Source organism: Pan paniscus, chromosome 2 (genome assembly GCF_029289425.2).
Source record: "Pan paniscus chromosome 2, NHGRI_mPanPan1-v2.0_pri, whole genome shotgun sequence".
Lineage (NCBI taxonomy): Eukaryota > Metazoa > Chordata > Mammalia > Primates > Hominidae > Pan > Pan paniscus.
Window position 1 is genome coordinate 71,305,623 of NC_085926.1, and position 26,770 is coordinate 71,332,392.

Below are 26,770 nucleotides of genomic sequence, written 5' to 3' on the forward strand. Positions count from 1 at the left end.
ATAAGGAAAGGAGAGGTTTGGTATTTCAGAGAGAGCCAAAGAAAAACTAAACTCTCAGACTGAGAAGGCAAACTTTGACTTTATTTCTATGATCAAAATCCTCACAAAAATGGCCATAGGCCTAGGTGAAAGCTTTAAAAATTTGGGAGGGGCAGGCATGCTTATGTAAGAAAAACAAAGAGCAGCTTGCATATAGGATATTGGTTTCAATGAGGAAAGGCGAATGCCAAGAACAGTATAAGAATTAAGCACTCACATAATAGATCACTGTGAGCAAAGCTCTCCTGCAGATGTTGGAGTTGGTGATCTAAGCCTCACACTTGGAAAGGTTGTGTGACTGGAGCCATGATATATAAAGTAAGACCCAAGCGCCAAAGTTTTGATTTAGCCAAGCAAACGTGGCTGTTTTTGTTGGGTGGAAGAGGCATTTTTTTCACTGAGCAAAGAATTACGGTAAACATCTGCTAACCATGACCACAGAAGAGGTGGTTGTTTTCATCCAAGGTTATTTTAAAGGAATAAATTTAATTAATACAACCACACAGTAATAGTATCCAACCTTATAATAAGTCTGCTTGCTTCTATCCACAGACCTATTCACTAAGGAAGCACCTAATCGAGAAAGTTTCCTAATGTTGCCTTTATGGCTTCTTGAGGACCACGGATGCGGGGTAAGACTTTTCCATCTCAAGGGATGCTTGAAAACCCAAGCAGACTTCAGTTCTTATCTCATTCCTTAGGCAGTTTTTTTTCCAGAGGGTTCTCTTGCTCTATTAGCAAGACTTTATATAATACACATATTATTTAGGCAACTAAAGCCCCATTAAAAAAAATTAATCAGGCTGAGGCGGGTGGATCATGAGGTCAAGAGATAGAGACTATCCTGGCTAACATGGTGAAACCCGTCTCTACTAAAATTACAAAAATTAGCTGGGCGTGGTGGCACGCACCTGCCTCAGGGAGGCTGAGGCAGGAGAATCACTTGAACCCGGGACATGGAGGTTGCAGTTAGCCAAGATCGCACCACCATTGCACTCCAGCCTGGCAACAGAGCAAGACTCCATCTCAAAAAAATTAATGTTCTAATAGGTTGAAAGCTTTACCTCACATATAAATGTCCCAGACCACATCTTTCTCTCAAACTGCTCCTTTGAAAGTAACTATAAGAATTAATAGAATCCAGAATGGTTTGGGTTTTAAAAAATTCCTTATTTGGTTCTTTCTTTAAGAAGGAATGGGGTGGTAGGGAAGCTAGTAGGAAGCTGAATTATTCAGGCTGACTGTCATTCAGATCCGTCAAATTACAGCTCAAAACATCACTTTACCTTTGAACAACCAGCCATACCTGCTCCAAAATGAGAGTCACCCATAATTATTATTAAATGTTCCTAATTAAGATAAAATAATCAAATTCATAAAAACCTCCACTTCCATTCTGACTTAAACAAACTTCTGCCTCTACCATCAATATCAGCAGAGCCAGAGCCTTCTAGATTTAGAAAAGCTGGTTTTGCATAAACTACATGCTAGCACTGAATAAAACTGAAGAACTAAGGTTTACTATTTCTGGCCTAGGGTCATGTCAATATCATCAATCAACAAGATACTGAGTTTGCTGAATGTAAAGAACAGAGTCGGCCGGGGGAGGTGGTTCATGCCTGTAATCCCAGCACTTTGGGAAGCCGAGGTGGGTGGATCACCTGAGGTCGGGGGTTCGAGACCAGCCTGACCAACATGGAGAAACCCCGTCTCTACTAAAAATACAAAATTAGCCAGGCGTGGTGACCCATGCCTGTAATTCCAGCTACTCAGGGGGCTGAGGCAAGAGAATCGCTTGAACATGGGAGGCGGAGGTTGCAATGAGCAGAGATCGTGCCACCGAACTCCAGCCCAGCAACAAGAGCAAAACTCTGTCTCATTAAAAAAAAAGAACAGAGTTGTCCCTCATTATACACAGGGATACAGTCCAAGAGCCCCGGTGGATGCCCAAAACCATGATTAGTACTGAACCCTATACATATGATGTGTATTCCTATACATGTACACCTATGAAAAAGTTTAATTTATAAGTTAGGCACAGTAAGAGATTAATGATAACAAATAACATAGGACAATTTTAACAATACTGTAATAGAAGTTATGTGAATGTGGTCTCTCTCTCTCTAGCTATTTTCTTGTACTGTACTCACTTATTTTCAGACCATCGTTGACTGCTGGTAACTGAAATCACAGAAAGTGAAAACCATGGATAAGGGGAAACTACTGTATTTTCTCTCTTTGATTTATCTATTTCCCGTAGAACTAGAACACAGCAATTCATACAGGCCATACTTCAGTAAGCTTATTGAAAGAATAAATACTAAATTCATGAACTCCATTTATTCCAACAGTTGTAATATCAAACAGGGTCCCAGATGTTGGACCAGGCTAAGAGCAGCTTAGAAGCTTGGAGTGGGAGGCTGTTGGTGTTTCATCTTTTCCACCCACTAAGTCTTCAACAAATACCTATTAAACACCTCCCAGGTGCCAGTTGCTGTGTTCAGTGTGTGTGTGTGTGTGTGTGTGCGCGCGTGCGCACGCATATGCATGTGTGTATAAGTCACACATGCAGGTGTGTGTGTCAAGCAGAGGAGGGAGTAAAGGGGGAGGTGCTATCATTTGAATGTTATTGATACTAGACAGAATCTTGAGGGGTACTTAACACAGATTTTAGGGTTCACCGAGTCTGGAAAATTACTCTGTGTTTGTTTGTTCACCTTCCACAATGGTAACCATTATGTGTGCTAAGAAAATAAAGAAGGTAGGCAGAGATGAACATGGAAGAAGCACGCAAGTTTTTGATACCCCAACTTCCCTTAAGCGATGATGAACCATTAGACAAGAGACCGGACTACAGAGGCCGCAGTCTATTTAATAACCATCAATGCCTTCAGCTATAAAACAAAGCCAGCCTAATGTAGCCCACTAATTCTGCCCCAACACAGTCAAGTTTCACTTCTATAAGTAACTCCAACATCAGAGGCCACTGTGGTCAGAATTGGAATATAACCATGTGCCACTACACTAAATTATGCTTAAATAAAAATGCAATGCATCCATCATATTTGTATAATCAAGGTATAAAATCAGCTATAATTTCCAAGCCTTAAAAGAAAATTCCAAGATTTTATGTATATTCCTAGTGAAAGATAATGTGATGAATGTCACAATAAAAAAATAACTTCGTAGGAGGAAATAATTTTTATCCTTTTAAAATTTTCCTTATGAAATGCATCATTTTAACATAACGCACTTCAACAGTTACCCATAAATGTAAATTTGTTTTGATAAAATGAAGAGCCTTTTAATCCAAATTGCACAGTGATGCTTCTACACTGATCTGTTATAACTTAGTAATCAGAGTTAACAGACTGCCTAATTAACCAAGTCATCATTTGCCAAGATCCAAATATGGGATGAATTGTGGGCCAAGGAGAAAATATGATGGACATGAAAATTATTAATTCAGGGAAGCATTAAAAGCATGTGAAATTAAAGTTTTTTGCTAAATCTCACCATCTTTAATATCTTTAATTTTTAAGGTGTAAGTAACATGCAAAAATAAAAAAATATATTCCATCCAGGGCACATGGAAAAACATTTATATCAAGTAGCTAAATGGACATAACTAAATTTTAAGCTTTTGACAACCAATGAGGTATAAAAATCATAGATACCCTTTGATAACAAGTAATATTGACAGAGGGCTTACCAGGTGATAGAACCATATTTGGTGTTTCACATGCTCCAGATGTTTATTCTCTATATCCCTAACCCTTCAGGAGGTACTATTTTTATCCTCAGGTACCAGATGAGAAAACTGAGGTTCAAAGTATTCCTTTGCCCCCAAGAATGTATGAATAAACAAATAATATCCGATCCTTTCAAAATTATTAGGAAAGTGGTTGTTAAAATTCTGTAATTTAACTCACTGAAGTTTTTCCCAAGAAGGTTTCATCCATTCACTTATTACGTATTTATTAAGAAACAGGAGATGGAGGTGACTTGGAAGATGTCACATGGCTCACCTGTACAAAAATGTTTCATCATCAGGATATTATTCCCACCACTTACATTCTTTATGTGACCTAAAAGACATATGCATTTTGACTGGGCTAAGCTACTTTATAAGCCAATTTTCCTGGGTCATTCAAAAGCAAGTCTGAATGTTAATATAGGGTTTAATCCTACTAAGTCCACCAAAAAGACCGTCTTTCCCTTGGCTACTCGGCAACTCCTGTTGATCCTCTGAGGCATCATTCCTGCTATGAGGCCCTCCAATCTCCCTTCTCCAATCCCCTCCCCAATCAAAACGCACAATACACCAGTATTCTTGTAGCTTCTCTATCACCATATTATAACTGACTTTTCTGTCTACCTTGCACATGTAAGTATGTTAAAAGCAAGCATCTTGCCTTAGGACGACAAACTGTGGCAGATGGTAGGCGGACGGTTGGAGAGAAGAATGAATAGAAGGAAGGCAGGAAATGAATGAACTCTAGACTCCTCGAGGACAGAGGCATGGTAGCATTTCTGAGGCACAGCCCACTCTCAAGGTACTAAATGTCATTGAAGATGTCAAGCATTAGGCAGACAACTTTCTGGGAAAACTCCCATAGATGACATTCAGTTGTGGGTTAGCTGAACCACATGATATTTAAAGGTTCCTTCCACCCTGTAATTCTATGTATTTGCTGTGTATCAAGTATAGTACCCGACGTGGTACATAAACATAGTTCACTTTCCCAGAGTTCTGTCTCCTTCTTCTGAAACCAGCACTCTTTTCACCTACTTCCCATTGTTTTGTGTAGGTCAAAGGCCATCCATGCCTTTAGAGATGGACACATGACCCATCCTAGGCCAAGCAGGACCTCCCACCTCCCCCAACTCACTCCTGCTCCAGCTCCAGTAAGTGTTTCACCGAAAGGCATGTGGCACACACCAGACCAATCACAGAAGCAGGAAGATCCAGATTCCGTGACAGCTGCTAGAACTCTTAAGAAAAGATCTTTTCTGCTGGAGTTGCTACAAAAACAGACTCATGAAAGGTTATCCTGCCACAACCAGGGAATCGCCTCCGTGAATGAATCCAACAGGGAGCACAGCACAGCCAGAAGACTGCCACCAAGACTTAATGGCATGATCGGAACCTCCTGCTCCAGATTTCCCTGGAGCTAGTTCCACAATCTGACTTTTCAACATTATGAGCCAATTAATTCCCCTTTATGACTAAGCTGGTCACTCAGAACCAACAAGACCTAAAATATGGTGAGCTCAGTATTTTAAGGCACCGACACTTTAGAAGTGGGCTGTCTGCTCTTTGTGTTAACAAGGCAATATGAACACTTCAAACCTTTTAAGTCAAAATTGCTTATTTGTGGTCTCTTGAAACTGGCATTTATACATTTCTTCAAGCCTAATATTTTACTAATATTTGAAGGTCAAAGTCCTTGGCATACAGCTTATAAACCTATAATTCTACTGACTAAGTAACCAAAGGTCTTCTACTCTGTTAGCCAATGTTACCTTTCAGTACCCCAGATTCACCCTGGTAAATAAAAAGCCTTCCAGGTGAATGTTTCCAAGAACTAAAAGAACATTCTGATCCTGCTTGCTGGGAAAATGCCCAGGTACAGGACCAAAGCTTTGGGAGGGAGACCCTCTCGCTTTTCACACAGGTGATTGAGCAGAACAAATCAATTATTAGGTGGTCAGAGGCTAATATGAAGTAAAATGAGGGCTAGAGAGATGAGGTTAATTAGAAAAATGTCCCAGAGAAAAATGACTCAAAGATCTAGAGAAAATGTCTTAACAGGCACATCCAACTGGAGATAGAAGAATGGCAATTAAGTGGTTGTCCTTGTTCCTAATCAAATTGGGACACACTTTTATTTCCCATAGCTCTTGTGTTAGCAAAAAGAAAGCATTTGAAGAAGTCTAGTAAGATCAAGCAGGGCCTATTAGATAGCATTGAAGTATAACAGCTCCACATGCAGTCCTAGAGTGAAAAGTTTATGTGAAAACAAAACAATGCCTGCAAGTCGATACCCCAAGAATATGTGTGCGTGAGGAAGACTGCATGGCATAGTGATTAAGAACCAGGGTACGGCTGGGTGTGGTCACTCATGCCTGTAATCTCAGCACTTTGGGAGGCTGAAGTGGGTGGATCACCTGAGGTCAGGAGTTCGAGACCAGCCTGGCCAACATGGCAAAATCCTGTCTCTACCAAAAATACAAAAATTAGCCAGGCATGGTGGCATGCATCTGTAGTCCCAGCTACTTGGGAGGCTGAGGCAGGAGAATCGCTGGAACCAGGGGGGTGGAGGTTGCAGTGAGCCGAGATTGCACCACTGCACTCCAACTTCAGCCTGGGCAACAGAGCGAGACTCCATCTCAAAAAAAAAAAAAAAAAAAAACACAACAGGGTACGAGGGGAAGGAATTTCTAGGTCCAGATCCTACTTTGCTCCATATAAGCAGAGGGCTCTGGGTGAGTCATTTAACTCACTATTCTTCAGCTTCCTCACCTGTAAAATGAATTTTTAGAATGATGATTACTTCACAGAGTTACTATGAGTTAATAAATATCAAACGCTTAGCATCATGTCTGGCATACAGACAGTAAAGGTAGCTATTATAGGGTAGACCTTTCAAAAGCTAGACTGTTTCTCTTAAAAAACTGCTGTTTATTGAGATTTTTCAGGATTAGATTTTTCATGAGTTTAGAAAATTCTACTTCCACCTCTCCCTACTTTTTAAGCATGCAGAATATTGGTGACAGCATGAAATGCAAGTTCTTCTAGGTACATACATACAGATAAACCTAAGAAGGTCTAAGCACCAATTATTCTAGGAGTAGAGTCCCAAAGAAACTGCCATGTTTAGGAAGTGAGTCAGGAGTGGGAGACTATTTTGCGTCACCATTAATGACTGGGGACAGATGTGGACAAAGACAGGACACAGGCTCTCCTGGTTGGAATACCCAGGGCAAAACCTTTACTGATCCCCTGGGAAAGCTGGCATTAAGAAATTCAGCCCTAGAGCATCTTAGCCAGAGTCACCTGGCACTGAGAGACTGCTGAACCAAATTGGACTCAGACGATGCAGCAAAATTTCAAAGCATTAAAGTAAAAACCCTCAGAAAGCTCCTAATCTTCCCCGCTGCTCCTCAGGCACCAGGGTATTGAGAAGAGGGCAGCACAAGGGCTGATCTAGGCCCTCAAGCATCCCGCGTAAACTGCCTGATCAAGTCTCATATTACACGGATCTGTTTCCCCTTTCACGAATTATTATTTTAGTTTCTGAAGTGATATTTGGAGACGGGGGTGTTATATATTTTTAGAGATGCAAAAAATCTGGGTGTTAGCCACTCTGAGGGTTATCATGAGTCTAACCAATGTTTTTTTTTTCTGATTTATTCACTTACTTTGACTGAAACTTACTGGATTTCATCTTTTCCTTTCCTAAAAGGATATTAGTAACCACGTTTGATGCCTTAAACTATATTTTAATCATGTCCTCTTATTGTTAAGTTGCAAGAGTACAAGTTATGAATTAATAAAAGAAATGGCTATTTTAATTTCCTAGATAACCCTAGTTACTCCATAAGTCGTGTAAATAAGAGTATATGATTTCATAGATTTCATTCTTGTCCACTAGAAAGTCATGTGATACAGAGTGAGACAGGTCCCTCTCTCTGCTTCAGCTTTTACATAAAAAATTCACAATGAACAACAAATGTCAACCACTGACATGGTGGAACAATATAGCAAAAATAATAGATCATCTTCTTCAAGCAGGTGGAAGAAATTGGTGTTAATAATGAAAGACATTTATATCTAACTCCTTTCAGACTATATAGACTTTGGTTTTCTATCAAAAGAGAAGTGATGTGAATTTTCAGGACCGATACATCGAGTATATTTTTTTAAAAAAAAGAGAAGAGAATTGGGCTGGGCGCAGTGGCTCACGCCTGTAATCCCAGCACTTTGGGAGGCCGAGATGAGCGGATCACAAGATCAGGAGTTCAAAACCAGCCTAGCCAGCAAGGTGAAACCCCGTCTGTATTAAAAATACAAAAAAAAAAAAAAAAAAAAATACTAGGGAGGCTGAGGCAGGAGAATCGCTTGAACCCAGGAGCGGAGGTTATGGTGAGCTGAGATTGTGCCACTGAGCTCCAGCTTGGGTGACAGAGCGAGACTCCATCTCCAGAAAAAAAAAAAAGAGAGAGAGAGAAGAGAATTTAAGGAAATTTAAGATGCCCTCTATTGCAAGGCAGGAGATCAAACCAGCTCTGATTAACTTAAAGGCAAAACATATCCCCAGCAAGAAGGCGTACAGACACTGCAGCACCCCAAACTCTCAATTTCCATGGTTTTCTGGATGTGGGTCAGGCTCCAGACACTGAGCCATTGCAGCACTTGAGGTTTCTAGCATGTGCTACCTGAGACAGGTCATGAGCATACCACAGTCAACGCGTCAACACAAATATAAAACAGACTATCTCACTGCTTGCTTATTTTGTACTTTTTGAAGTTAATTCAGCACATGAAACATGAGCAAATATAATCGGGAATCAAGGTTCTTTGCCATCTTTGCCACCTCTAAAATGAACATCACAAGAAAGCAGAAGATGAGTTTTATCAGTGGAGGTCCCCAAAGCCTTTGCTGATACCCTTAAATCAACAGCACTGTTATTCTGTTCCAGACGTTGTGCAAAGTGCTTTATACGTACCATCTAATTTAATCCTCGCAATAGCTCAGTGGCTAGGTAATGCTATTACCCCTGCCCCAGGCAAGTAAACTGAGTCTTAGAGAGAGAAAATAATTTGTCCAAAAAAAGAGCCACTGAATGAGAGTGTTGGGGTTTGAGCTTGGATCCCAACGTCCTTAATCAATTTGTACCACCCACAATATCCTTCAGGCTCAAATGGCAAATGATTCTGTCTTCATGGGGAAGATAATGTAAAACCCCTTCCGGATGGGACACGCAGAGTATGCAGTACACAGTGGGAACTTTCCAGAGAAAACCCAAGGGCAGTATTTTATTCCTACAATAAAGGGGATGTGTGTAGCTTTGTTCCTTCTCTTTCTCCCTCAACCAGATACAGTCCTCTTAGGTGCCATAAAAATACAGAAATTCACAGGGAAATCCCCAGACTCTGACTGATTCAACAAATACTGACTGCATGCATACCTACCGTATGTTAGGCACTGCTAGCCATGGAGAAGCCACACTGAATAAGACCTACTTCTTGCTTATAACCTGATAAACAGGTGAATTCATGAAGGGACAGGCCTGTAACATATGGAATAAACAAGAGGTTTGGATCAAGAAAAATAATAAAGGGGCTGTCCCCTTTCACGTAGGTGGTCAGCAAAAGCATGTTCAAGGGGTTGATTTTTTAACTGAACACTAAGGGATGAGAAGGAGTGAGTCCTGGGAGGCATGGAAGGTATCCCGTAATTCAGAGGCAAGGGAGTTTTTATGACATCTGAGAAGAGTAATGGGGTTTAAACAAAATATTGGAAACCACGCGGCAAAAGCTCAGTTTCCAAGAGTCTTTTGAACACGCCAGATCTTCAAGCCACTATCTCCACACAGTGAACATGATGGAAGCAAAGCCTATGTCAGGCAGACCCCTGATAAGTACTACTATAGGCTGGGGTCTGTTGCCCCAAAACCATCAATTCTGTGATATGGTGTCAATGTTAATGAATTATCACTGCAGGTTTGTTATTATAGGTGGTGTGACTCTTACCCGTCTCACCTAACAGGGCTCAAAAACTCAAGAGACAGCCAGGGTCACGTGGTTGGCACTGTTTTTCAATCTGGGTACAAGTCACCAACTGGGTCATCCATGAGTACTGCTGACATTCTTTGCCACGGACCTGTGGCAGCTTCTGTGTGCAGATGACACAGTCCTTTGAGGGCCATTCCCAAGAGGATCTGTGGGGGACTAGGACCTGCTTTGCCGAGTCAGCACAGGGGCAGGGATGGGGGATGAGGTGGCAGAAGATCGACATCATGTAACATCAGCCTGCACGAGCGAAACCCTACAGTTTCAGATTATCATCAGCAATACCAACTTGAAAGCTGTTAGTGAATTCTGCTTGCGAGGCAGGACCACTGTCTGACTAAGTCAAAAAAAAAAAAAAAGGAATAAAAAAAGAACTGTATGCTTCTCAGGGGAAATCCTCAAAACAGGATCCAGAGACCTAAGCTCTGCTAACAGGGCTACAGCAGCTGTACACATAGCTGCACGTGTCCTTGCAGATGTGCAGCAGGACAAGCTCCCAAGGCTGTACTTGCATTTACAAGGGAATACCAGGTGAGGAGCAATGGACTGCGAAACATGCGTCATCTATCAGTAAAACAACGACCAGTGAACCAGCAACAGGACGGTACAAGCTTGTCAGAGACAGAGATTTCCACTCTATCACCTGGGGTGCCTAGTACAATGCTGGCATTTATGATGTACCAGGATCCGTGCTAAGCTCTTTACAAGCATCACCTCTCTAACTCTTCATAGTGTGCTGGCTTCTATTTTTATCCCCTTTTCCAGATAAGGAGGCCGTGGCACAGAAAGGTTAAGTAACTTGCCTAGGGTTGTTCAGCCAGGAAGTGGAAAAGGTGGAATCTGAGTCTAAGCCAATCTAACTTCAAAGCAGACACTCTTAACCATGCTGCTATCCCGTATCCACAGCAGGCATCCAAGGAGTTTTCTGCGAATGCATCCATTACCCTAAGTTTTATGACTACTCGTCACAGGCCAGTATAGGCAGAGAATATATTATTAATACAAAGCATAGGGAAGTCTCATTCTATTCATTTTATGGGATAAAAAGTTTCACAAGAATCATGTACAGGCCAATTTGGGACAGAAAATTTGGACAGGAGTGGCTTACTTGTCCCGTGCACCCCACTCCCACGGTAGGCTTTCAGCAGAGATACAGGGAGCAACAAATCACAGAAAGGTAGGATGGAGAGTTCTGTCCCGTCCTTGAGTCTACATAAGAACAGAGGGACAATGCAAAGCTGTCAGCAATGTCCCCTGCCCATATAGGGGGAACAGAATTGGGTGTGAGTGCGTGCCGCTAAGACCTCATGCTAGTACTCAAGCCTTAATGAAATCTTACATCCACAGGAAGGAAAACCCACTAGACTAGCATATTCGAGAGTTTAAATTTTGCTTTATAGCTCTCTTAATAAAGACATGTATTTCTCAGATTTGCCATGGCACTTTCAGTAAGAATATTGTGGTCTTAAAATATTTACTGAGCTGTATCTCTGCTGAGAATTAAACAGGCTAAAATTCTAACATGTAAAATTCAAACAAGGCACAGTCAACAGAAGGCATTCATTGAAGATAAATAAAAATTAAACATGTAAGCAAAATTGACAGCATGATTTCGTAAAAATAACCATAATGGTTGCTCAGTAAGCATTCACCTTTTCTTAGTACTAGAACCCAGAATTTACCTGGGACATCAAATTGTTCAAGTCTAAGGATGCATTTCCCAGATACCCTTATAGTTAGGGGTGGCTAATAGGATGTAAGCAGGCATCATTGGATAAGGCTACAGGGAAAGTGCTTTAAAAAGGCCTGCCTCAGCCAGGAAAACTACTTTTTGTCTTGGATGTAGAGGCAATGGCCTGAGAGCCAGCAGCCACCATGTGACCTTGAAGATGAAGGAACGCACTTGAATAAGCAGAGTAGAAAGATAGAAGACACAAACTGCTCTTCCCAGATGTTTTTACGACAGAATACTTAAATAATTTTTTATACTTATATCTCTCTTACTAGAAAACAATTCTTAACTAATATAATGATATGAAAACATATCTAAAGATGACACTACAATTTTCTCTGAGGGAAAAAAAAAACTAGAAAATTCATGAATTGGGATTCTGATTAACCCTCTATTCCCAAAGCTGTTTGTTTAAGTATGACTTGCCTTCTTAATTAGTATTGCTAGCCCAGGGAAGCATATTTGCTGAGCCTGTCTCTCTGTTTTGACATGCAAGACTTGTGAAATTCAAACATACTTGTAGGCATCCAAAGCATTATTATTTATTAAGGCCTATATTAAAGGTGAGATCTTACAGCACTCTCAGATTCTGATGATTAAAGGAAATTTAATCGTTCTTCATTGGCATTTGATCTTTAGCCTACCATAATCTACCCGCATATCCCTTCATCCATATTTGATACTAAAAAGAAAGACATTTCAACAGCTTGTCCATCAACTGTAAAATAGAAGGAACGTACAGACAAACCACATTACTCAGAAAATAAGAGAGCTTTCCCCCACATTCATTTCGCTCATGAAAGCCCAATGTGATTAAAAAGGTGAAGAAGTCATACTCCACAAGGTGAACCAGAATGACTGTAGAGCCGATCATCACATTCGTAAGGAGTTTCGAAATTTTCAAAGTGCTTTCACATGCATTATATCTTGTTTCATCCTTACAACACCATCTTTCAAGGTAGTAAGGGCAGGTATGTATTTTTTACTCCTGTTTCTCGCAGATAAATGGTTTGCTCAAGGTCAGACGGAGTGGTACCCAGCGAGGTGTCAGGTTTACAGGTCAAACGTCCGTTTTTGATGCATCCAATCAAGGGACAGCCTACTATAGTCTTCAGGCCAAATATGGCTTACTGTCTGTTTTTGTAAATAAAGTCTCACTGGAGCACAGTGACACCCCTTTGCTTGTATATTATCTATGGCTGCTTTTGTGCTCTAAAGGCAGAGTTGACTAGTTGCAAAAAAGACTGTATGGCTCATGAGGATGACAATATTTCCTATCTGGTCCCTTACAAATTTTACCAACCCCTGCGTTAGGTCACCTTCCCACAAATATGATCCCCGTTATGAACCCTATTCTTGAAAACCATAAAGCTATCATGGGGGGTAGCAGCATTCAAATGCCTGCTAGCTTCAGAATCAGGGCCTGATAATTAGAAAGGCCATTATCTTCTGCAGGATTACTATATCGACCACTGGGTCCCCCGCAAAGGTAGATGGCAATTTTTAGGTGGTATACAGCATCAGTGGTGTCTGTCACTTACCCTGAAATTTTAACGTGTCTCACAGCCATAAAAAGCCTGGGGTCACTGGGAGGGGGCATGCATAATGCCACAGGACTGCAACACACAGAGGGAAGCTGAAAGCAAAAAGAAAAGAAGAGGTTAAGTGAAGGGGCAAATGGTGATGCTTCAAAAGCAACACAGACACACGAGCCTTTGGTATCCCTCATTTACACACCACATTTACCTTCAGTATATAATCATGTATCTAAGCATCTATTTTATCCTTTGCCTTCTAGAATCAGCATTTGACCTAGCTCACAACCTGAATTACAGGAGGAGGATGCAAAATGTTATGTAGGTGAGTAAAACTGTCACTCTTGAAGGCACTGACATCCACTTAGGAAGTTAAGTTCCTTTATCTTCCGTACCATAATTTCTATTTCTTTTCTTTTTTCTGAGACAGGGTCTTGCTCTGCCACCCAGGCTGGAGTGCAGGGCACATTCAGGGCTCACTGCAGCCTCAACTTCCCAGACTCAAGCGCTCCCAAGTACCTTGAACTATAGGTGTGCGCCACCATGCCCAAATAATTTTGGAATTGTAGTAGACAAGCTAAATTTTAGTAGGCCGGCTGGTCTCAAACTCCTGAGCTCAAGTGATACTCCTGCCTCAGCCTACAAAGTGCTGCAATTACAGGTGTGTGCCACTCCCAGAAATAATTTTCTGTCTTTCTTTTTTTTTTTTTTTTTCCAGACAGAGTCTTGTTCTATCTCCAAGGCTAGAGGAGTGCAGTGGCATGATCTCGGCTCACTGCAACCTCCGCCTCCCAGTTTCAAGCGATTATCCTGCCGCAGCCTCCTGAGTAGCTGGGATTACAGGTGTCCGCCACCGTGTCTGGCTAATTTTTGTATTTTTAGTAGAGACAAGGTTTCACCATGTTGGCCAGGCTGGTCTCAAACTCCTGACCTCAAATGATCCACCCGCCTCGGCCTCTCAAAGTGCTGGGGTTACAGGCATGAGCCATCATGCTCAGCTTATAATTTCTTATTTCTCAAGATAAATTCTCATAATTACAGTGCTAATACATCCTGAGAAATAAGAAAAAGAAGATCCATAGGTCCAAATGATAATTTTGCCATAAGTTTTGATCTTTTAGCCTGTCTCAATGCACTCAGTAGAAGAGACAGGAGGAAGTAAGTACATACATGGACACAGGCGCCCTACTAGCGAAACATACAAGCTCTCTCTTGCCAGCCAAACAGAAAATCTTACTTGCCACAGTTAGCAACTCTTTTTTTTTCAGTTGCATTTCAAATGCAGAAGGAGACTGTGACACACCTTCTCATGGAAACAGTCACTCTGTTCATGTGCTGAGAATGCAAAGCTTTCATCGCTTGGTTAGGTTATTAGTAGAATATTTACCAAATCCAATTCCAAGTAAGTTGAAGTTGCTGACAGATAAGTCAACTCATCCTCAAGCACTTTCAGAAAGTTTTTGCGAATAGCTGTCAGTAGCAAGGTTTCACATGCCAGATCTTTTCTGCATAGATCCTTGAGATAATAATGCCATCTATATGGTCCTCAAGATTAAATAAAGGACTCTCACTAATACAGAAAAAAAAAAATGGAACTATAGAATGGGTAGAAAGCCTGAGCTTTCAGGGCACGTACATGTATGTCTGTGTGCAGTGTTCTCTTTCAATAGTAAATTCAGGCAATACTTTGTGAATTTACATGTTTTTAACCTACTCAGATGGAGAAGTTGAAACTAAAAAGGAGATGCACGAAGTTTTATGATTTGAATAGTCACCTGTCTCCGGAAACTATGTGGGTTGTCTGCCTACCAGAACTCAGAAGAGAGTTAAGAGATGGTGTTCCCAGTGGGTGTCTCTTCTAGATATGAGATAAACTCAGGCCAGATTTGTCCACACTATGTTTTCTAGGTATCTGGTGTCTAGTGTGCATAAACTCTTTGCACATGACTTTTGAATCTTCATTCTTATATGAGTTTAATGTGCTGTGTGGGCATTTTCCCTCTTGAGCAAGGGAGCTTAAGAGTATGATAAGAATGCATCAAAAATGTTTTTAAGATAATTTCAGTTGGTAAAGGCTGTAATCGTTCAAACTTAATTGGTGAATTCATTAATGAGCAACTGCCACTAAAAGAAAGATGACCATTGTCATCGACTTACCAGAGCAATGAGATAATGAAGTTAATTATATTGTTTTCAATGGATTTACACTGGCTGCCTTTTAGATTCTACATTTCCAAACATTTGTTCTGACACCCCATGTGTTTGGTCTCTTAACAAAAAACTATGAGCTGTGGACTCCTTAAGGAACAGTCGGCAGATCACAGCCTCACGTCAGGGCAATGCAATTGGAAAACTTTTCTCCCCTTTATTATCTACTTGTAAAATGTTATAAGCCTGTAAACTAGTTAATTTATGAGCCGTGTTAATAATTTGCTCACACTCGATTGCAGGTTTGGCAAACACAGTTTCCAAGGGATGTGGGAGGATAATTTGTAGGTCCGGCTTCTCTCCTAAGGGGACACTAACTAATTTGACACAGTAACATGACATTGATGGCGGGGCACACTAATGACCATTCTCCAAGACGGGGCTGTCAGCCTGTCGTTCCAGTGAGACGCCGGTCTGCTTTCACCGCTGCTCAGGACTGGATGCTCAACTAATTATTCAGACAGCGACATTAATGAGAGCCCTCATGTTTATTTTCAACAGACTAACCAGCGCTTAGCTTCCATTTGTCTGATATGGTCACTGATTAAAATGTGCTTCATGAATAGTAAATTTGAACTCTAATATAACAAAGAAGCACCGGAGAAAAATAAGGAACAGCTGACTGGAAAACCAACCTCGTCCAAGCAATTTGTTTTCTGCCCCATATATTGTCAAGGACAAAGTGACAGGTAGTGGGAAATGTCATGGAGTACCAAGAAAAGTGAGCGGAGTATTTTTAATTACACATGTCTGTGGACAAGTCTGACTTTTGACTAAGGCCCCTGGATCACAATATGGCCAAGAGCAGCTTCCATCTCAAACAAACTTCACTAACTGTATGATACTGAATGAAAATTTGTGTTTTATTATTTATTCATTTATTTATTTTTGAGATGGAGTCTCGCTTTGTCACCAGGCTGGAGTGCAATGGTGTGATCTCGGCTCACTGCAACCTCCACCTCCTGGGTTCAAGCAATTCTTCTGCCTCAGCCTCCCGAGCACCTGGGACTACAGGTGCCCACTGTAATGCCCAGCTAATTTTTTGTATTTTTAGTAGAGGCGGGGTTTTGCCGTGTTAGCCAGGATGGTCTGGATCTCCTGACCTTGTGATCCACCTGCTTCAGCCTCCCAAAGTGCCAGGATTACAGGCGTGAGCCACCGCGCCCAGCCCTATTATTTACTTTTTTGAGACAGGGTCTCACTCTGTTGCTCAGGCTGCAGTGCAGTGGCATGATCTCTGCTCTTTGCAGCCTCAATCTCCCAGGCTCAAGCCATCCTCCCACCTCAGCCTCCCAAGTAGCTGAGACTACAGGCAGGTGTCACTATGTAAGGCTAATTTTTGTATTTTTTGTAGAGACAGTGTCTCACTGTGCTGCCCAGGCTGGTCTGAAACTCCTGGCCTCAAGCAATCTGCCTGCCTTTGTCTCCCAAAGTGCTGGGACTACAGGCATAAGCCACCATGCCCAGCCTGAATGAAAATATTTAAAGTTAGTATTTTCCAGGAAATGACCAAAATTTGCTTATGTGTGTTTTTTGAACCTTACAAAAGTTTGATCTTTGATTAGTCTATAATATGATCTTCACAAACATTAATAAATGCTGTTGTATTTTTTCCAAATCTACTGTAAAACTATACTGCTGAGGGTGTTTTAAAAAGTGTTTTTTAATATCTTCTTTTATGTCTTGTTTCTAGTCTACTAAACCTTGTAATCAAGTTCTTTGTACTTTAAATTAAATTTCTATTTTGGTATGATAAATTTTGTCCTTCATTTTAGGGTGATTATAATCCTAAAATATTCATATAATCATGATGTAAATGAATAACTTTAAAAAAAAAGGTGTGTTTAGATCTATTAAAGGTGTTAAAAAATTGAAAAATTTTTCAATTTTTTATTGATATAATTCTGATATAATTCATTGTAAAATGTGCAATTCAAAATAAGTAACAGTGGTAGTATTTCAACAGATATTCTATCTGCCATCACGGATAAAGAATTCTACTCAATATTGTATACAACTTCTTATTTTATAAAATAACAAAATAAATTTGAGTACACGTAGATCACTTTGGGAAGGAAAATGTCACTGCATGCAACATTTCTTAAGTATGTATTCCTAAACTTACTCACTCTGAGATAGATCTGTCATTTTAGAATGCCAAAATGCCTAAATGGCACACAACATGTGGGAAGTAGATTCAGATTGCAGGCTAATTTTTTAAATATATTTAAACAAGTAGGCAGATAAATTGTTCCAAACCAGCACGACTGTCTTTAAATGCTGCCCTTCCCAGGGGACTTGTTGGAGATAGGTTCTCAGATTATCAGCACCTCTGGGCAGTTTATGTATGGTAAACATTTGTCCTCCATAATAATACAAGAAAATGCGGTCAGTCTGTGGCAAAGACCAGCTAAACGTTCATCAAATCCATTTTTTTCTTGAACACACAGCTGGAATGCATTTCCCAGCATCACTTGTAGTTAGGTGGGGTCTGGTGACTGAGTTCTAACCAAACAGATGGAAGTGGGTATACACTACTTTCATTCAGATCTTGAAGCCTCTGGCACCCTGCCTAATGACTGCTTTCTTCCCTGGATTGTGGGCGCAGAGATCCAGTAGAGAACGCCTAGTTCCTGGAGATAGTGGAGTCACTGGATGGAATTCGCCTGGGTCCCTGAAAGACTACATGGAGCAGAGCCACCACCGCTCCTGTCCCCCTCAACCAGCACTAAGAGTGGGAGGTGCTCACCCATTAAACTGCACTGAGTTAAGCTCCCGAGCAGCTGGGACTACAGGCGCGTGCCATCACACCCGGCTAATTTCAAAAATTTCAAATTCTGGAATGTTGGTTACAGCTGCTAGTATCTCTTACCCAAATACATGGACCTTTCCAATTTCTCCCTGGCTTTTACTCGGGTCTCCAGGTAACCGTAAGCAGAAGCTCTGTCAATTTGGAACATTTTCTGAAAATATTTCATAGTTACGATTATTTGCTCTTCTAACTAAGCTAAGGGTAGTAAAAGGAAAGGGAACCAACAGCTAATGTATTCCCAAAATGTGTCAGGCATAGTTTTACTTACCTAACCTTCACGTAGCCCAGTAAGGAAGTTTGATTCCCACTTTACAGATAAGAATACTGAGCTTCTAAGAAGTGAAATAAAACCAAATGCCACAGAATATTGATCCAGTTGACAGTTTCCTAGTTGAATGCCTTTTGTTGTTGTTGTTGAATTGGCTTTTAATATCCAAACTTTACAGAAAATAATGTTTTATTTATTTCTAAATAAAACAGTTTTGTCTGCTGCTATTATAAAAGAAAAAATCCTATCACATCCTTCAAATTTAATGTAACATTTTTAACGAAATGGGTGAAGGTTAAGTGTCACATTGCAGTACAACTGGTAGAAACCTCCCTAGAGGTTTTGAAAACCCAGCCACAAAAGTGATGCGTTTCAGATGTTCTTCATGATTAAAAAAGAAGTCACATTTCAAACAAAATAAATGTTGAGATCATATTAACTGTTAAGTAATTGTTTTAAACATTTTTACATCCTTAACGTGATAGCTGTGTATATATAAGATATTTTACTATCTTTTAGTCATATTTTAGAAAAGAGTTGGTAAACTTTTTCTGTAAAGGAACACTTAGTGAATATTTTAGACTTTGGTGCCACATCTCTCTATTGCAACTACTTAAGTACTATAGTAGAAAAGTAATCACATGTAAACAAGTGGGTGTTGTTGTGTTCTAATAAAACTTTATTTACACAAACTGGCAGTGGGCTGGATTTGCCAACTTCTGCTTCAGAACATTGATTGAGGGTTTTGCACATTGACACATAACACATTAAAATTTGTCCTATGTAAAATAATGTGAAATAGACTCTGGTCAGCACTTTCACTCAGGATATCTGACTGCCAGGGATGGATTACTGATGGTAAGGGTAGTTGCCTTAATTTGCCAAAGGGTTAAGAGATGAGTGCTGGCAGGCTCAGCTTCCACTCACTCACCCCATGCCTGGTTCTTTCCCCTAAGTCATGCCACCTTTCCAAGGACCCATGAGCCCACATAGAGAGCTTACTAGAATCCCATGCCATTCCGAACAAAAATCCAAGGAATACTTGCAACAACCAAAAAAAAAAAAAAGCTGAAGCTTTTTCTCATCAATACAGTCAAGCCCCTGTGTTAAGATAGTGTAGGTAACAGTCACCTTAAAGTGACTTTATGTTGGACCTTTTTTAAAAAAGCAAAATAAACAGTAGATTTTAGATGTCACTGGAAGAGTGAAACAGAAATGACATCCACTAAAAGTTTCAAAATCAGGCATGAAGATTCCCTAAATTAGAAGCAAACTGCCTTCTTGGATTTAAAGGATGTTCTGGCTGGGTGCGGTGGCTCACGCCTATAATCCCAGCACTTTGGGAGGCCAAGGCGGGCAGATCACGAGGTCAAGAGATGGAGACCAGCCTGGCCAACATGGTGAAACCCCATCTCTACTAAAAATACAAAAATTAGCTGAGCGTGGTGGCGTGTGCCTGTAGTCCCAGCTACTAGGGAGGCTGAGGCAGGAGAATTGCTTGAAACTGGGAGGCAGAGGTTGCAGTGAGCCAAGATCATGCCACTGCACTCCAGCCTGGCGACAGGGCAAGACTCCATTTTAAAAACAAAACAAAACAAAACAAAAAACAAGATGTTCCTTCTTAACCAATTTCAGGGTAGGAGCTACATGTCCAGTGATAGAATATGCCAGAAACAATGAGTCAAATGTATTATTCCCCCACTATTCTCTCAAGGATGTACAATTATTGTAATGATGACTTGGTCCACTTTTTTTTTCGTTGTGGATGGCAAAGCTCAGAGACATACATACAGAGAGATATCTTTTTTTTAAATCTCAGTTCCCCATTAATGTTTTATTATAACTGTTAAGTGTAAAAGATGATTTGAGACATAAAATGGGTAAATTTTATGAATCCGTCTTATCTTAAATGTCTATCAAAACATAACAAAAGCAAGTAAATGATAATCCAGTCTGACAAAGGAATATTTTATAGGTTGTAGTCATTAAAAATGGGGAAATGTGTGCAAATGCTTGTTAATGTGATATAAAATAAGCAAGATAGGAAAATTGTATCTACAGTAATTCTCAGCTGTATAAAAATATGTGTCAATGAAGAACAGAAAAAAATAAAATTAACAGTATTTGCCCTAGAGAAATGGGATTACGGTCAGGATTTTTCTTTAGAATTTTTTGTATTCTCTAGATTTTCCAAAACCAAGTAATATCCAAAATACCTGTTATACAATTTGAAACAATGGTTTTGACTTTAAAAAAAGAAGAAACAGTTTGCACATTTCTACTCATTTATTAATGGCTTTTGACTGTCTTGTTTCCAGACTAGAAGTGTCTTGAGAGCAGAGATTCATGTTATTTCTCATGCCCCAAACACAATGTTTATGGTATCTTACGCACTCAATTAACATTCCTTAAAGCAACTGAATAGACCACCTTACTTTTTAAAAGTCCTCTTAATGAGATTCCCTAAATAAATTAAATTTTCATACTTTAAGCCTTTACAAGAAATTAAATAATTTTGTTTAAAGAGGTTGATTGCTTGCGGATTATGGCTGTAAATAAATTGCTTGATGTAAAATTATACTTTCTCCTCTTTCCTTTTTCCATGATGGCACACAATAATTTGTCTTTTAATAACCTCAAACAATTCTGAGTCATTTGCTCATTAAAAACAAAATATATCTTGATCACAAAGCTTGGCATTTCATAAATATTTACCCCAAATGCACTGCCTGCTTTGAAGCTGGGATGGTAAGCTCCTGATTGACAAGCAACTTCTGTGCAGAAGGAGGGAGGAGACCTCTCCTGTCAGCTAGGAGAAGGCCACCACACTGCCTTTGCGCCTCCTCTCTCCTGCAGAGCCTCCTTCCCCACAGCCAAAAAACCCACAATAAATGTGATCATCATTCATCAGTGTCTCTCTCACATACACATACACACTCCCTCTCTCTCACTTTGCATTCACTCCCTGTTTGCATTCTCTCAATGGCTTCCCAGTAGTGTCAGGAGAGGGGCCAAAAGCATTCCCGTGGTTTACAAGGTCCTGTATGACCTGACCCCTGTTGACCTCTCTGGCCTCCCGCTTAACTACGTATCTCCACTACAAGCTTCTCACTGAGTCTTCATACTGGGCTGGAAGGATGGCAGGGAGGGATATTGAAGATTAGATGAAGATTTCAGCTCCTATCCTGAGAACCATGATGCTGAGTGGGGAAAATAACATATCTTTACCTAAAAAATCCAAAAACAACAACAAAAAACAGTGTACTATAAACACTCTGTGTTTTCCTCCACCGAATATATCATGGATCATTTTTCATATCATTTTCTGGATGAAAATAAGTGAGATTAGTGAACAGAAAATTCAAATCTTAAAAGCAACTTCAATTTTCTCCTTAAGAAATAAGAATTTGACCACCAGTCCTTTCCAAGACCATAATGATGGCTAGTGGTAATGGACTAGTTAGTCCTCTGCAATACCACCAAACTTTTTCCCAGAGTTGTCAACTCCAGGAGCAGAAGAAAAAAATGCCAACCACAGAACACAAGCAGATATTGTCCTGTGAGAGCCAATCTGTTTGGATTCAGACGTGTTCACCACTTAGGGTTGAATATTTCATTTGATGACGTAAGGACTGCATGCTACAGCTGGACCCTCGACAAATTACCCTGGTGACTCCTACAGAGGAAGACAGGCTCTTAGTTGGGATTTATTTATTTAATTTTTATTTTTATTTATTTATTTATTTTTTTAGATGGAGTTTCACTCAGTTGCCCAGGCTGGAGTACAATGGTGTGATCTCGGCTCACTGCAAACTCTGCTTCTCAGGTTCAAAGGATTCTCCTGCCTCAGCCTCCTGAGTAGCTGGGATAACAGGCGTGTGCCACGACACCCGGCTAATTTTTGTATTTTTAGTAGAGATGGGGTTTCAGCATGTTGGCCAGGCTGGTCTCGAACTTCCTGACCTCAAGTGATCCGCCTGCTTTGGCCTCCCAAAGTGCTGGGATTACAGGCATGAACCACCATGCCTGGCCTTAGTTGGGATTTAAATGAAAGACATCCTCTTCATGACATGCAAAAGTTAAGAACCACTGTGGGTCATCACTCTCATTAGTCTCTGAGAAAAAAAGGGTACTGATATATGAACAGGCTACAAAAATAGGAGGTATGCTTTATTTTGATCAAACCTCAGTAGCTAAAACCAAAGTAATCAATTGTTTGGGACTGTCACATGATAACTAATTTCACTGCACTGTCTTCATCCTGGGTACACAGGGAAATGACATTTCCAATTCCAATCCCAATTTCACTGGCATTTATACAAGTCAGGCCCATGTAACTGATTTCTGGTCAATGGGATGTCAGCAGTAGCAAGGGGCAGCACTTCTAAGCCCATGATGGCAGGTCAACTGCACTCCCTGTTCCTCTTCCCCACCAACTGCTGAGACCCCATGGCAAGAATAAGATGGAGGAGGTTCAACAGACATAAAGGGAAGACAACATATACCTTATTATGTAAAGCTACCAAAATCTCTGTGTTAGTCACAGCAGCTAACACATTGTGAGTGTATACCGCATTAGGGTCTACCTCAAAGAAATACTTATTTCTGCCCTCATTAAGATCTACCTCAAATAAATACTTATTTCTGGCTTTGTCTATACTTCTCCCATCTTGACCCCATGGGACCATGTCTTTTTTTTTTGAAATGGAGTCTCAGCTGGGCGCGGTGGCTCACGCCTGTAATCCCAGCATTTTGGGAGGCTGAGGCAGGTGAATCAGAGGTCAGGTGTTCGAGACCAGCCTAGCCAACATGGTGAAACCCCGTCTCTACTAAAAATAGAAACAAATTAGCCAGGCGTAGTGGCGGGTAAGGGGCGTAGCCTTGCCTCGGCAGGCTGAGGCAAGAGAATAGCTTGAATCTGGGATGCGGAGGCTGCAGTGAGCCGAGATCACTCCACTGCACTCCAGCCTGGGCAACAGAACAAGACTCCATCTCAAAAAAACAAAAAAACAAAAACAGAAACGGAGTCTCGCTCTGTCGCCCAGGCTGGAGTACAATGGCACAATCTCAGCTCACTGCAACCTCTGCCTCCTGGGTTCAAGCGATTCTCCTGCCTCAGCCTCCTGAGTAGCTGGGATTATAGGCATGCACCACCATGCCCAGCTAATTTTGGTATTTTTAGTAGAGACGGGGTTTCACCATGTTGGTCAGGCTGGTCTCGAACTCCTAACCTCGTGATCCGCCCACCTCAGTCTCCCAAAGTGCTAGGATTACAAGCATGAGCCACTGTGCCCAGCAGGGACCATGTCTTAATATCCGGTGTAACCCCCTTTTAGGAAGAACCCACCACTATGTCTTCCAAAGATCGACCATAGAGTGTAGTTAATCAACTCAGAGGGAAAGCATCCACGAAACAGCTACTTTCTCAGTACCACCACATGCCAGACACTATGTTTGAAGCACAATATAGCTTGAACTTGAGACAAACGAGGTTTAAGACCTCCTGGAGCCCACAGACTACCAGGAAACACTAACAAAAGCACATGGGAATGATTAACACACAGATGTAACCTAAGCACAAGGGGTCAGAAAAGATTTCGTGGAAGAAATGACCTGCAAGCCATTAAATTAGAAGTCGGTGGGTGTTAGCCAGGTAGAGAGCACTGGGTGGAGGGTGAGGGAAATGATCCTAGGATTTTCTGACAGCGCTGTTGGACAAAGCAGATAGGAGCAAGCACAAATACCAGGCCTGAAAATAATCAATCTTCTGCCTTCTTCCGTGACACTAAAAACATAACTTGGGAGTGCCAGGACTTCCAAAACCAAAACAGGGCCAAATAGATTGAGTAATACAGAAATAAAAGAATGCTATTACACTCTGCTAAGTGTCTCAATGGTGTAACTTGAGACAAAAACACTTGTTTTTCTACCAGTGACAGGGAGAAAGGCGTGAGTTATTCACACTGACACTGCTTTTCTAAATTATCTGAGAAAATAGTACCACGAGAAACGAGGTCACCTGAGTCCACACACCATAGCACTTGTCCTTAAACATCCACCCAACTCCTCCTTTAGAAATATAATTATTCTTAAAAATACAAGGTTAGTTTTGTTTATTCTTTCACTCCATAAACACTTGAGGAAAGGGCACTAGAACAGAGTCACAAGACGCAGGTTCCGATCGGCACCGGGGCACCACTTTGCTATAGCCCTTTACTGTGTCTGTCTTATCTTCCCATGAGACTAGTGCATTAGTGCATTTGTAGTAAGTCCCAAGTCTTTTCTGCCGCTATCTGCCACAAACACCGTATAACGGGCTTCTCAAACGTGCATGCTCATCAGAATCACCTGGAGGTCTTGTTACAAGCACATTGCTAGGTCCCAACCCTAGAGTATTTTTTTTTTTTTTTTTTTTTTACTGAGAAGGAGTCTTGCTCTGTGGCCCAGGCTGGAATGCAGTGGCGTGATCTCAGCTCACTGCAACCTCCACCTCCCGGGCTCAAGCAATTCTCCTGTCTCAGCCTCTCAAGTAACTGGGACTACAGGCGCACACCACGACGCCCAGCTAATTTTTTTAGTAGACGCTAGGCTGGTCTCGAACTCCTGACCTCAGGCAATCCACCCACTTCAGCCTCCCTGTAATCCCCTGCCGGGATTACAGGCGTGAGCCACTGCGCCTGGCCCCCAACCCCAGAGTTTCTGATTCACTACGGCTACAGTGAGGCCAGAAAACTTCAATTTCTAACAAGTTCTCAGGTGCTGCTTCCGCCACTGCTGCTGGTTCAGGCGCCACACTTGGAGGACTGTGCTCTGAAGCACTGTGCTTCCACCCTTGTATTGGTGCGTAGCTGCATCTCACCGCCAGTTAGAAAAGGGTTTTCTCATTTCACCAGGGCCAGCTGAGTCTGTCTCAGGTGTGGCACCTTCCAGGATTCCATGCTTAACCTCAGGGAACCAGAATCTCAGCCTCTCCCCCAAGGAAGTCTACTCTCAAGAACACACCTGAAACCGCAATCCATTCCCCAGTCCACATGGTTTGTTCTCACACCTGAATCAGAAGTCACTGCCTCCAACTGCTTTGCATCCATTTCAGAATAAAATCCAGGCTGGGTGCGGTGACTCACGCCTGTGATGCCGATATTTTGTGAGCCTGAGGCAGGAAGATCGCTTGAAGCCAGGAGCTTGTGACCAGCCTGGGCAACATGGCAAGATCCTATTACTATAAAAAATTTAAAAAATTACGCAGGCATGGTGGCACACCCACCTGTGGTCCTAGCTGCTTGGGAGGCTGAGGTGGGAGGATCATCTGAGCCCAGGAATTTGAGGCTGCGGGGAGCTACAATTGCATCACTGCACTCCAGCCTAGATGGCAGAGAACAAAACCCAGTCCTTTGCCCCGGTATACAGGGTCCTGCTGACCCCCCAACCTCTCCCACACCATCCTCACTCCCTACCTCCTTCTCTAATAACCACATGGAGCCACACTGGTCTTTCTGACCCCACACCACACTCAGTTTATTCCTTACTCTGAGGCTTAGCCCTCTTCATTCTCTTCAGGAAAGGTTCTTCCCCTGGCTCTTTGTACATGAGGATCATTCTTTCGTCTTTTTTTTTTTTTTTTTTTTTTTGAGATGGAGTCTTGCTCTGTCACCCAGGCTGGAGTGCAGTGGCACAATCTCAGCTCACTGCAACCTCCGCCTCCAGGGTTCAAGCGATTCTTCTGCCTCAGCCTCCCAAGTAGCTGGGATTACAAGCACGCACCACCATTCCTGGCTAATTTTTTTTTTTTTTTTGTATTTTTAGTAGAGACAGGGTTTTGCCTTGTTAGTCAAGGTGGTCTCGAACTCCTGACTTGAGGTGATCCACCCGTCTCAGCCTGCCAATGTGCTGAGATTACAGGCGTGAGCCACTGCGCCTGGCCGAGGATCATTCTTTAAGTCTTAAATAGAAAGTCACCTTTTCGAAGAGGCCTTCCCTGGCGAGACAGGCTTTCCCAAGGTCTGTGCTTTCCACTGTATCCTGTGTGAACTCCCATTCCATGCAGATATCTTGTTCCTTCGTTTCACTTGCACTCTCTGCTTCTTTATACTAGAGGACAAACTCCAGGAGAACAGAGTTCTCCTAGTGGAGCTGTCATAGAGTTTGCCCTCTAGTAGAAAGAAGCCGAGAAGGCAAAGGTCTGTTTCCTGCCTTGCTATGCACTCCTCCTCCTGCCATCTACAGCACAATGACTGTCACACAGCAGGCACTCAGCAGATATGCGTTGAATGGATGAATTACTAAATCTAAATATACCATGCTATCCTTCCATTGAATAAAAAGCTAAGAAAAAAGAAAAACTCACTCGAAGTTATAATGTAACAAGTTATAAATGCCA

General features: G+C 41.5%; 1 protein-coding gene across 9 annotated transcripts in view; it reads right to left on the reverse strand.

The window, feature by feature from the left end:
• FOXP1 (forkhead box P1) overlaps positions 1–26,770 on the reverse strand; it is a 629,894-nt gene that overhangs the window by 392,118 nt on the left and 211,006 nt on the right. For all 9 annotated transcript variants that reach the window (XM_055110136.2, XM_034956872.3, XM_034956873.3 and 6 more), the window contains exon 4: positions 13,112–13,206. The gene's annotated coding sequence lies outside the window, so the exon portion shown is untranslated. The remainder of the gene's footprint in view (positions 1–13,111; positions 13,207–26,770) is intronic.